Genomic DNA, 14,473 nt, shown 5'->3' with positions numbered 1-14,473 from the left:
CCACCGTCGATTCCCTACCTGAGCCGGGATCTCCGGGAATATCTGCGATGATCGCAGGGCCCCACGAGTCTTCTCCTCCAGGTACCGGCCTCCATGTTCTCTCCCCGTTCTGCCTGACATCCAGGGGTGGGCAGAACGGGGGTTTCCATGGCAACCCACGGTCCTGCTCTGCCATTGGTCAGAATCAGTTCTGACCAATGGCAGGGGATGGAAGGAGATCGCAGCATTGCGACCTCACTCCTACCCTGCAGTATGCTGGGGCCTGTCACTGACAGGTCCGAGCATCCCTATTTTCCGGGTGATCGGGTCACCAGAGACCCGATCAGCCCGGAATAGGAGAAAATCGCATGTCTGAATTGACATGCGAATTTCTGCGATCGACGACATGCGGGACCCCCCTAGGCATTTGCACGGCATTCCTGCTGAACGATTTCAGCAGGCATGCCTTTCCGATCTCTGCCCGGCGCGCGGCAGGGACCGGAAAATGCCATGACATCCTGGGACGTCATTGGTCCTTAAGGCCCAGGGTGCCATGACGTCCCAGGACGTCATTGATCCTTAAGTGGTTAAAGGGGTACTCCGGCCCTGAGACATCTTATCCCCTATCCAAAGGATAGGGGATAAGATGTCTCACCGTGGGGGTTGCGCCGCTAGGTACCCCCGTAATATTGTGTTCACCACCCACTTGTTTGAGCTGCACGCCGTGGTGCCAGCTCACAAACAGTCGGGTGGCGACCACAGGGCCGGAGTATGGTGACATCATGACTCCGCCCCGTGTGATGTCACCCCCCGCCCCCACTATGCAAGTCTATGGGAAGGGGCGTGACGTTCGTCATGCCCCTTCCCATAGACTTGCATAGCGGGGGCGGGGGTGACATCACACGGGGGGCGGAGTCGTGACGGCCGTCACGCCCCCTCCCATAGACTTGCATAGCGGGGGCCGGGGGGGGGGTTGATGTCACATGGGGCGGAGTCATGACGTCACCATATTCCGGCCCCATTCTGGCCACTCGGCTGTTTGTGAGCTGGCACCGCAGCATCCAGCTCAAACAGGTGGGTGGCGAACACAAGATTGCGGGACCCCCTCAGGGAAACATCTTATCCCCTATCCTTTGGATAGGGGATAAGATGTCTCCGGGCCGGAGTACCCCTTTAAAGGGTTACTGATACTTAGATAAGGGAAGAATGATGACATTCATCTTATTATTATTTAGTCACTGATAAATAGTAGAAATACCTGTTGTCATCCAAGTGCTCTGGATCTACGACAGTGGTGTGTGTTGCCTTTAACTTACATAATAGAATTATGTGTAAAAGATTACGAAACCTATAAATAAAACGCAAATTAGAAGAAGGAAGAAACGGGAGCAACTCACCCGAGACCAAAGAGGTTAACAAGGTATATTCTTTATTCCATAAAATGCCAGTGCATATGTAGACCACGGGAGGCAGATGTTAGAGTGGGGGAGCAGCAGACGGCGGCTCGCCGCCGTCTGCTGCTCCCCCACTGTAACATCTGCCTCCCGTGGTCTACATATGCACTGGCACTTTAAGGAATAAACAATATACCTTGTTAACCTCTTGGGTCTCGGGTGAGTTGCTCCCGTTTCTTCCTTCTTCTAATTTGCCCTTTATGGACAATACCGCATTGTGTGAGCACCGCCCACAGCAGGCACATTACCTCCTAGCGCAGTCTTATTATAAGACGTTGTGACATCTATCTACCAGCATATACTAGTGCCAGGCTCCACTTTTCTTGTTGAATGGACCTATAAATAAAACATTCCGGATATGCTGACAAGCTCAACTATTAAACATGTCCATAATCCTGGGCATAAGACATTGTGGTCTCGAGTATGTATACAATTAAAGTAGTGCCATCAATATGGGGCTCAAAGCGTTACCATCATTCCGCTCCGGCAGGAGGATACATTCAAACTTGGTGGGCAATCTTGTAACCCCGAGACGCACATGATCAGATCCAGAATTCCTGGAATGTCCATGCCAAGGGTCCTGTGCAAGTCCATAGGACCTTTAGCATGGGAGTTCTTGGATTTTATCTGATTACGCATGTCTTGGGGTAAGTCTTGGCCAACGAGATTGCCCGCCAAGTTTACATGTATCCTGCTGCCGGAGCGAAGTGATAGTTAGACTTTAAAGGGGTATTCCGGCCCTAGACATCTTCTCCCCTATCCAAAGGATGGGGGAATAAGATGTCTGATTGTGTGGGGGGCCCGTTGCTGGGACCCACACGATCTCCGTGCAGCACCCGGCATTCTGTGCCGGACTGCTGCTCTGTTCTCGGAAACCTCTGAATTTCTAGGACGGGAGACGTGATGTCATGCCGTGCCCCCTCATGACGTCACCCCAAGCCCCCTCCATTCATGGCTATAAGAGGGAGCGATTCCTTCATAAGGGGGGTTCCTGAGTGATGGACTCCCCTCTATAATGTATATATGCCTCAAAGGAGATGGTGGTTATTGCAGTAGTCCTGGTGTGGCAGTATTATTGTTCCTTGTATACTGGTACTAGGCTAGGTTTACACTGCGGAATCTCCAGGTAGAAGAGATTCTGAGTGCGGCCAGTGCTGACTGATTCAGGACACTGCAGTCTCCAATAGACTGCAACGTGTTCCGCAAGCATTTCTTTCTGAAGAATGAGCAACGCCATTCTTCAGGCGGAAATTTTAAAGCAGATTTTCCGTTCGCAAATTCTGCTTCACAAATTCCAAAATGTGAATTTGTGAACGGAAATCAATTCACTGTACTGTACATTTTAGTAAGCGGAATTTCTGCCTACAATTTCAAAGTGGAATTGAACCGCTGTGTGAACCTAGCCTTATTGGTAATACTGGTCAGTATACAGGATTTAGTCAGTAACAGTATGACGGTAATATAAATGGTGATAATATTCCTCCTTGTATATTGGTATTATTAGTAATATTAGTCTCAGTATACACGATTTGGTCAGTAACAGTATGATGGTAATATGTATGGTGATAATATCCCCCCTTGTATACTGGTATTATTAGTAATATTAGTCTCAGTATACAGGATTTGGTCAGAAAAAGTATGATAGTAATATGTATGATGATAATATTCCCCCTTGTATACTGGTATTATGTAGGAACTACTTTTTTTCTTTTTTTCCGATTTAATACCTTATTGTACCCAATTATGATTAACATGTCCCCCCCCCCCTTTTTGTGGCTCCATCCCTCATGTAGCCACACCCATGACCAAATGGGCAGCTTAGTCTACCATGCCATTTTTTGGTCCCAGCCCGGCCCTGCCTGTGATCTCCACAATGGATACTGTCTTTTACATCAGCCCCCACTTTCAGAGACAAACTAGTCTCAAGAGTGACTGTCTGCTCCTTTAAAGGGGTACTCCGGTGGAAAACATTATTTTATTTTTTTAATTAACTGGTGCCAGAAAGTTGAACAGATTTGTATATTACTTCTATTTAAACATCTTAACCCTTCCAGTACTTATCAGCTGCTGTTTACTACAGAGAAAGTTATTTTCTTTTTGAATTTCTTTTCTGTCTATCCGACCACAGTGCTCTCTGCTGACACTCTTTTTATTAGAAAAATACAAAACTTATCAAATACAAAACACAAAGCAAGCTTAACCAGCTATAACATAAATAAGAAATACTCTAGAACCAAAAACAAAACCTCATAAACAAAACCCTGCCTAACCGGCCAGCCCAGCTTTACTGAGATACTAAAATACTAAGATATTAAAATATGCCCAAAATATCTAATCAAACACTCACACACTTACCGAAAATGAACATAAGAAAAATAAATAAATAAATAAAATAGCACAACTTGGCTTGTCAAAATAGAAACATAAAAGTTATCATTATTCGACTATAACTCAAAACCATCCATACTTGGGAACACGCAACAAGAAAACTAAACAGAAACGTAGCAAGCACACCTAAAAAAAAAAAAAAAAAAAAAATTAAAAAAAAAAAAATTATATATTTTTTTACTTTTTTTTAATATTTTTTCTTTTTTTTACATTTTTTATATCTTTTTAATCTTTATACATATACATATATATACATATACATACACACACATATATATATATATAGATATATACATATACATATATACACACACAAACAAAAACTATAATAGTAATAATAATAATCATCAAAATAATCATATCACACATACATTCACTTACAAAACGTCCAAATTAACTGGATCCTCTATCCGGGACTAATGAAAATACCAAAGAAAACATAAAACAGACCAAATAACTGAAATAAACTAAATAAACCACATATCAACACAGCAACTGGTCCGGCTACCATAACGCTGAAACAATATGAAACAATATAGATATAACACAATATAGGTACAAAATTACTAAATATACTATATAAATAAAATAGAATATAAACAAAATATATGCACTACAGAAAACCCCTACAAAATCAATAGAAAACCCTAGGAAAAACCCTACACTAAAACTGTACCCTCACCCACACCACCCCTCCTGTACATGGGTCAGAGTCCATACCGTTCTTACAGTTCACAAAGTCCAGTCCTTAACTGACCCATGTCAGGTCCCCCAAAGATGAACACCACCACCCACAAGCACACCCTCCCCACCTAGCACTCCTCCCAACCAACTTCTACACAAACTTATACACACTGAACCACAACCCACTTTAGGCCCAAGTTTGGTCGCCTGTAAGCCCTTCATACCATATCAGCTTAAAAACAAAACAAAAAACTAGCGTGCACATGCATCAGCCCACCACCAGGGAGAAGGATGGCAGACTTGATACATTCAAAATAATTTTACACTCTTTCCCTAACTCCCCCTACAATTCTCCCTAATCCTATCCCTTCATTCAAACTAACCCTGTTCTCATCCTATCTCTGTCCCTCTGACACTGTCCCTAACCAAAATAAAGGTACTCTACCTAAAAGGTCTAGTACCTAGGGCACATCAAAGGAAAACCCTCTCCATAGGAGAGAAGCCCTACTGGTACCAAGACTGCCATGCTCCAAAGACCTGATCTTCCCAAGGTCACCGGTGATGTTCCTACAGACCTCCACCTCGGAGAGGATTTTCTGTTGGGTCGACACTAAACACCGTGCATTCCACGTGTAGTACCTAACCACTAAACTGACTAAGAATAAAGTGCCCCTATCTCGGCCACCCAGGTTCCTGAATGCCCCATAAGCCCACTCCTGATAGGTAAGGCCGGCAAGTTGACTCCAGCCGATGGAAGCGCCCACCCTGTTGTAAACTCCTATATTAAAGGGACAATGAAGCAGGAAATGGTCCATGCTTTCCAGCGTGTCCCCACACTCTTCTCGGGGACATCCCCGGTCATCAGAGTTCCTACACTTCAAATTGTCCCTCACATATAGCTTCCCCTGAAAGCAGCGCCAGGCCAAGTCCCAAAACTTCTGGGGGATCCTTTTCATGTTTAAAAGGTACAACCCCACCCTCAGATCCCGACCTGGGCAGTCCCTGAGCGCCAGAGGCTTCTGGAAGTGGGTCAACAGAACCCGTTTGTCAAGGAACTGCCTTGACTGGGTCCTGATCTCCCACACTCCCAGACCCCACCGACGTATCGCCTTCAGAGTCGGGGTAGCGTAAGCCGGAAGATATCCATGGGGCGTACGGAGGTCCTTCACTTGCCCTCCTGTCTCCCATTCCTGGAAGAAAGGCCGAAACCATTCCCTGCAGGAGAGTACCCACGGAGAAGCCCTCTCTGACCAGAGGTTTGCGATGTTGGCTTTCAAGAAGGTGTTGGTTAAGAACACCACAGGGTTTACCATAGATAAACCCCCTAGTCTCCTCGTGCGGTACGTAACCTCCCTCTTGACTAGGTTCATCCTGTTCCCCCATAACAGTTGGAAAAACAGGCTGTAGACCCTAGTGTAGTAAGCCTCTGGCAGGATACATACGCTGCCCAGATAGATAAACAAGGGGAGCAGGTACGATTTGATCAGGTGTACCCTTTCCCTGAGGGTCATAGACCAACCCTTCCACTGGTCCACCTTCTGAGTGGCATCCTGGAGCTTACCATCCCAGTTTTTGGTGGAATAATCATCCTGGCCGAATATGATGCCCAACACTTTTACTGACTCTTGGGGCCCTGGAAGGGTGTCCGGGAGATCAAACGTGGGATCTCCCCCTCCCAGCCAGAGACTCTCACACTTATCCCGGTTGATCTTAGACCCGGATGCCTCCGAGTAGCGGTCCACTTCCGACATCACCACATCAACCTCCTCTCGCGAGGACACGAAAATGGTGACATCGTCAGCGTACGCCACCACTCTCTGGGCGACATCCAGCTCTGCCAGGTTCATCCCGACTCCCGCCAACGGCCCACAATCTACCCTCCGGACGAAGGGATCGATTGCGAACACGTATAACAGCGGGCTCAAAGGACAACCCTGACGGACTCCGGACCCCACCTCAAAAGAGCGGCCAGACCAACCGTTCACCAGTGGGAAACTCTCTGCCCCTGCATACAAGATCTTAAGCCAATTCACAAAAGTACTCGGTAAGCCATATCTCAGGAGGACGGACCAGAGGTACTCGTGGTTCACCCGATCAAACGCTTTGGCCTGATCCAGGGACAGCAAGTACCCCTTCCAGAAACCCGCACTACTCCTCTCCACTGCCTCCCTGACACTAAGGACAGCACTTAAGGTGCTTCGGCCTGGAACAGAGCAGTGCTGAGCTCCTGAAAGGAGCCGGGGTGCAAACTTCACCAGCCGATTAAACAGTATCTTGGCCAGAAGCTTCCTGTCCGTATTGAGAAGAGCTATGGGCCTTCAATTCTCAATACGGCTGGGATCTTTACCCTTTGATAGAAGAATCAGGGCTGACCTCCTCATTGACTTCGGCAGAGTGCCCGACGAGAGACACTCATTGAATACCTCAGTCAAGAGGGGAGCTAAAGACTCCTTAAAGGTCCTGTACCACTCGGATGTTAAGCCATCCGGACCTGGCGACTTCTTAGGGGCGAGCCCCTCGATCGCCAGTCTCACTTCCTCTTCCCTGATTTCTTCTGCCAAAACATCAAGAGAGGGGTCTACCCCTGGCTCAGGAATGGTTTCAGCCAGGAAAGCCGACATCTTGTCTCGATCTAGATCCTTCCTCCCCAAGAGGTGCGAGTAGAAGGATCTGACGACCTCCAAGATCCCTGATCTGGACCGTTTCAGAGATCCTGTACTATCAATCAGTCCTGAAATGACTTTACTACTCACTGACATCTTACAGTTTCTGTAAGGGTCGGGCGAGCGGTACTTCCCGAAATCCCTCTCAAAAACCAAAGATGCGTGCCTATCGTACTGACACCTCATCAGCAAGGATTTCACTCTGGAGATATCCTCTCGGCTACCTCCAGTCGAGACAAGGAGCTCGAGTTTCCTCCTCAGACCCTGATACAGGCGATACCTGTTCAGGGACCTGAGGCTCGAGAGCTGGCGGAAGAACCCCGCAACCCGCTTCTTGAATATCTCCCACCACTCTGACTTACTACTACATAGGCCCAGTAAAGGTACCTGACTCTGAAGAAAATCCTCAAAGGACTGTCTTATCTCCGCTTCCTCCAGGAGGGACGAATTCAGCTTCCAATAACCTTTTCCCATCCGGGGGGTCTCTGAAACATTCAGGGAAAACAAAATCATACAGTGGTCGGAGAACTCCACCTCAACCACGGACACTGCGGAAGAGACGGCTTCCTCCTTTAAATAAAACCTATCTATCCTAGACCTGCGACTACCTTGATGATAGGTGAAACCCGTGTGGCCTGAGGGGCTCCGGATGTGGGCGTCCTCTAGGCGAGCTTCTCTAGCTATGCTAATCAGTGCCACACTATCGCAAGTCAGCGGACCATTGGAGCCTCTCCTATCTTGGGACCTCGTGACATTATTGAAGTCCCCTCCAAATATCACTTGCCGACTCGTAAAAAGAAAGGGCTTAATCCTCATAAAGAGATCTTTACGGCCCCGCTTAGTTTGTGGGGCGTAGATGTTAATGAGCCGGAGCTCTTGTCCCTTCATGAAGACATCTAAGATCAGGCACCTCCCCATTTCTAACTCAATAACCCGTCTGCATTCAACAGGAGCGGTAAAAAGGACCGCCACCCCACTATACGGCTCAGCCGCAAGAGACCAGTGGGAGGGACCGCGCCTCCACTCTCTTCTGGCTTTTACCAGGGAGGCTAGATCTGACAACCTGGTCTCTTGCAGATACAAAATGTCGGCTTCAACATGGCCGAGAAAATCAAAGGCTGCGAATCTAGCCGTATCAGACTTTATGCTGGCACAGTTAATAGATGCCAGTGTCAGTGGGGTGAGTGCCGCCATCCTGGGTGATTGAGTTAGATGGCCTCACCCTTTAAACCTTCTTCCTCTCCTTCCCTCCACCCCCATCTGAATCGGAGGAAGACCCTTTGCCTCTTTTTAAACTCAGGGATATATCCATCCCAGGATCTTTACCTCCAGCATCTGGTGTTACCTCTCCCCCTGAGGAAACTGCCCCAGAGGAAGGAGGCTCGGCACCTCCTTGAGGCCGCACTGCCTCCGGACCCTCGAGAAGAGGAGGGGAGATGGTATCCCCAAGGGCCTCATATCGATTTGAAAGGACGATCAGAGGGTCAGAGACTGAGTTGTTCCTTCTATGGTCTGAGGCTACAACTGAAGAGGAGGACGGCGCTGCCTTACTCTTACCCTTCTTCCTCCTCTTCTTCTTTTCCTGGCCACCATTTACTGTCTGCCCCTCCTTCTCCTCCTCATCCACAGTTTCGGATTCAGAGGCATGACTGGAGGAAGGAGCATCTTGACCTTCTTCCCTACGCAGTCTCCCTATCTCCTCATCCATTTCGGCCCCACCCAAAGCCTCAGAGTTATTCTGACCTCCTTCTGAGCCAGTGTCTGGAGTGGGACCCCGAGCTACCCCTGGCACCTGGGCATTCTCAAGGGCCCTCTCCAACCTGCGCTTCTCCTCTCGCCTCCGCATAGAGGGGGTCTTATGTTTTTCCTTCACTGGCTTTGGTGCCCCCTCTCCTCCACTAGTCCCCTCCCCCGCTGGGGCAACCGTTAGGCTCTCCCCAGCTGGGGCGGTCACAGTGTTGGAGAACGAGCGTGGACACCGGCTGAACGGGTGACCTAAGTCACCACACAAGTTACACCGAATCTGCCCACAGGTGGCCGCCAGATGACCCACCCCACAGCAGAGGGCGCATATCTGCTGAGTGCAGTTGGCACTAAAGTGGTTTGGGTCACCACACCTGTGACACAGCCTCGGCTGCCCCTGGTAGAAGATCTGAATCCTGTCGCGTCCCAGAAAGGCGGCCGAAGGGATGTGGGTGACCGTGTTCCCTGAACGCCTGAGACGAACGGAAAACGTCCAGGCCCCAGACCATATATTGTGCTCATCAAAGTTCTTCCGGGGGACGTCCGTAACCTCCCCGTACCTGCCCAGCCAGGTCATAATGTCATAACAAGAAAGTGACTCGTTACGGGTCAAAACGGTCACTTTCTTTACCATACTCTGGCGAGATACCGCTTTTACAGCGAAATCTCGCCATCCGGGCTCGTTTTTCATCAGCTCATAATTAGACCAAAAGAGATCTAGTCCTTCCGGCCTAACAAAGCTGACGTCAAACTCGGAGGAGCCGAAGGGGTGAATCAGGGCAAAGATGTCCCCAGCCCTGAAACCCATCTGGAAAAGAAGCTCCACCACCTTGCCCCTTTGGGGGCACGCATCTTCGCCTTTCCAGACCAAATGGGCCACATTCCTGCGACCTACCTCCTGCCCGTGTGTCTGGAGGGACCATACGGTCTCCCCATTCCTCTCTCGGAACGCTCCCAGACCATGTCTCTCCACCCAAAAAGACAGGTCCATCTCCTTTCCCTCTACCTGGAGCGTCCTTTCTCCTCTCTTTAGTGCCTCCAGGAGACGCCGTTGCAACTGACCTTCACCAGATGCAGGAGGTAAAGATCCTACTGAACCCCCAGCCGCCACACTTGCATAACTCCTGACGACCGGGGGGGCAGCCGGACCAGACACCGTCCCTACATCCCCGCCTAGGCCACCTGTACTGCCACAAAAGCCACTCTTATTCCTACCATCCACACCACTACTACTACTACTCTCATTCACACCACTACTCCTCCCATCTGCACCACTATCACTCCTCTCATTTACACCACTACCACCCCTCCTATTCACTCCACTATCACCACTCTTAATCACTTCACTGCCACTCCTCCCGATCACTCCACTACCACTCCTCCCATCTGCACCACTACCACTCCTCTCATTCACTCCACTATCACTCCTCCCATCTGCACCACTACCACTCCTCCCATCTGCACCACTACCACTCCTCTCATTCACTCCACTATCACCACTCTCATTCACACCACTACCACTCCTCCCATCTGCACCACTACCACTCCTCCCATCTGCACCACTACCACTGCCACTGCCACATACACCCCTCTCATCCACAGCACTACCACTCCCATCTTTCACACACCTTGTATTAACATTGCTTTTATTGACAGTATTTTTGGGATCAGCAGCTGCTTCACCCACTACCTCTGGGCTGGCCTGGACATGCTTTAGCTTGGCCTTTTTGTACATTCTCAGGTCACCGGCGGCTGCCATTGTCGGCGACGATGACTCCTCCTCCATTCGAGATGTCACCACCGACATCACCTCCCGAAGCTGAGGCTGCCCCTCCAGGCGCACCTCCACCACTCCTCCTGCCACTGATGTGCAGGGACTCCCCTCTCTCACAGGGGAGATCCCTGCAGTGCCTGCGCCACACACTGTGCCCAACCGCACAGGCTCAGCAGCAGGTTCTGACACCTGGACGCTCCCCCCCCTCTCAGGGGAGTGCCCCGCAGCACCGACACTACTAGCAGCGCCCAGGGGACCGCCCCCCAAGCAGAAGATCTCACCACACACCTCAGGCACCTGGACACTCCCCCCCCCTCTCAGGGAAGTGCCCCGCAGGGCTAGTAACATTGCCCACAATACTCGGGGAACCGCTCCCCTTGCAAACTGCCGCATAACTATTGCCCACTATTAGACTGTCCTGCTCTTCCCTACCAGCAGGACGCGTGACTGTAGCACCCGCGGCCATGTTGGATGCAGCACTGTACCCCCCGTGCTGGTCCCGTTCCACAGCAGAAGCGGGATCTGGCAGGGTGGGGGGCCCAGCAGCCTGAACCAACTTTTCAGGTGGCCCAGACTGCTGGATAGGAGAGAAAACAAACTTTATCTGCTCCTCAGCCTTTTTCTTCTTCTTCTTCTTCCTCCTCTTCCTCTCCTCAGGGCCCAGGTCCTGGCCAAAACTGAAATTTTCCAGACGGGTGGGTGACTCCTGCATCACTATGGCCCGCAGGAGCCCCCCACAGACCAGTCCACTGTCACCGCCATCATTACTGTCACTTTCCTCAGAGGTGGCTGGTAGGGCGACTTGGGCAGGGTTGATGTAATCCGCACTCGGGGTGACAGAGGTCTTAGGGGTACACGGGGTATCACACACATCCCCCTCACTCTCATCACCCTCACTGCCGCCATCTCCCTCACCACCTTCCTCCATCTTCTCCTCCGTGACACACAAGCACTCTTCCTCCCCCTGACTATCCTCTTCCTCCTTCACAGGGGTCCGCATGGTTTTATAGCGGTCTTCATTCTTTAATTTTTCTTTAAACATGCCTGCTCCCTCTACAATCAGCATTCGGGCTCTCACCACCTCCTGCTCCTCTGCCTTCAGCTCACACACCCTGGCAGCAAACTTAGCCCTCATAGCCTTGGCAGAGTTATCTGTTTGGTAGCGAGCAAATTTCAGGTCTTCCCTTATGATTTTCAGCTTTTTCCCCAGCTGCTCATATTCTACAAGATTTGCCTGCATGCGGGAACCGAAAGTAGCTAGCGACTCCCTGGGACCCTTCACCCCCCATTGCTGGGGTTCCATAGTATCAGACACAGTCCCCGAAGACATAACCATAAGCTTCTTACCGGACGCCTTGCGGTTTCCAGCGAAGGACGGGGGAGTGGGCTCCACATTACTGCGGAGCCTGCTGGATCTTCTCACCCTGTCCTGGGAATCGGCCGTAGCTCTCTCACTCCCACCCCCCTCCGGCCTAGTTCGAGGGGTGGAAGTCTGGGGCTCCATTGCAGGAGGCTCTCCCAAGGAAGCTGCCACCCTCCTGGGGAAAAGGCTGTAGGAAACACTGCTTCAATCCTCTCTCTCTGGAAGTCAGACACACACAACAGCTGCTGTGTTCCACAGGAAGTGCTCTCTGCTGACACTCTTTTTTATTATAAAAGTACAAAACACAAAACAAGTTAATTTCACTGTAACAAAATTAACAAAACTGAACATAACAACAAACTATTCATCTCAAAATAACAACTTAAACCGGCCAGCCCAGATAAACCAAAAATAAATAAATCATTACCTACTATAGTCCAACACACACACACACACATACCTAATGAACATAAATAAAGCTTTCCTCGCTGGGATCAAAAACTAAAAATATCCAAACTAGGAAACATAACCACACTGCCCCCCCCCCCTAATAACAAGACAAAAAAAAAAAAAAAAAAAAAAAAAAAGGCTAGCTGCCGTAACAAAAATAATCCAACTTGGATAACAAAATATATATTATTTTTTTATACATCTATATTTTTTTTTCCTTTTTTTATATACTATATATATATATATATATATATATATATATATATATATATACATACATACATACACATATCCACATACATACACATACACACATACATACATATATACATACACACATTTTTTCTTTTTTTTTTTTTTTTTTCTTTTTTAACTTCCCCTACCCTCCAACCCCCCCCCCCCCCCACCCCCCCACCCCCACCCAAACACACATACTTATACCCACAAACTAAAACTAATCCACACTGGGACACAAACATAAACATAAACACAGACATAAATATAGTGTACTCTTAACACAATGCTATAATAACTGAAAACTGGTCCGACTGCCTTTCTCACAAAACAATTATGACATTATATAAAAAAAAAAAAAAATAAAATAAAAAATAAAAATAAAAATTTAAAAATTTAAAATTATACAGAATATACATAACAAACAACTTAATAACACAGAAAAACAACCAACCTATACTAAACTATCCCATCACCCACCACTCCCTCTGGACATGAGTCAGAGTCCATAGGTCACAGTTTTTGTCCACAACTGACCCATACCGGACCCCCAAAATAGTACCCACTGCAACAGTCCAGTCCTGGGTACACACCACCACCACCCCCCAAAAACCCCCCACCCAACCTAAAATACACCCCTACCCACCTAATGTAAACAGACCAATATATACAAAACAATATATACATATTCTACAACAAAGCAATATTAACAATACAATACACAAAAACCACAAGGCCCAAGTTTGGTTGCCTGCAAGCCCTTTACAATCCATCCATAGAAAACAAAACAAAAGGCTAAGGTGACATGCATAGCCCCCCACCAGGAAGAAGGATGGCAATCCTGATAAAATTTAATTGAAATTCCTCTCCCTTTCAACCTCTAACCCTATCACTATCCCTTCATGAAACTGACCCTATACTCACCCTAAGATATATACACTATCCCTGGCCAAAATAAGGTACTTCACCTTAAGGGCCTAGTACCTAGGGCACATCAAAAGAAAAACCTCTCCATAGGAGAGAAGCCCTACTGGTACCAAGACTGCCATACTCCAAAGACCTAATCTTCCCAAGGTCACCGGTGATATTTCTACAGACCTCCACCTCGGAGAGGATTTTCTGTTGGGTCGACACTAAACACCGTGCGTTCCACGTGTAGTTCCTAACCACTAAACTAACTAAGAATAAAGTGCCCCGGTCTCGGCCACCCAGGGACCTGAATGCCCCATAAGCCCACTCCTGATAGGTAAGGCCGGCAAGTTGACTCCAGCCGATGGAAGCGCCCACCCGGTTGTAAACCCCTATATTAAAGGGACAATGAAGCAGGAAGTGGTCCATGCTTTCCAGCGTATCCCCGCACTCTTCTCGGGGACATCCCCGGTCATCAGAGTTCCTACACTTCAGGTTGTCCCTTACATATAGCTTCCCCTGAAAGCAGCGCCAGGCCAAGTCCCAAAACTTCTGGGGGATCCTTTTCATGTTCAAAAGATACAACCCCACCCTCAGATCCCGACCTGGGCAGTCCCTGAGCGCCAGAGGCTTCTGGAAGTGGGTCAACAGAACCCGTTTGTCAAGGAACTGCCTTGACTGGGTCCTGATCTCCCACACTCCCAGACCCCACCGACGTATCGCCTTCAGAGTCGGGGTAGCGTAAGCCGGAAGATATCCATGGGGCGTACGGAGGTCCTTCACTCGCCCTCCTCTCTCCCATTCCTGGAAGAAAGGCCGAAACCATTCCCTG

The sequence above is a fragment of the Hyla sarda genome, chromosome 4 (genome assembly GCF_029499605.1).
Source record: "Hyla sarda isolate aHylSar1 chromosome 4, aHylSar1.hap1, whole genome shotgun sequence".
Lineage (NCBI taxonomy): Eukaryota > Metazoa > Chordata > Amphibia > Anura > Hylidae > Hyla > Hyla sarda.
Note: the sequence above shows the minus strand (reverse complement) of the source record.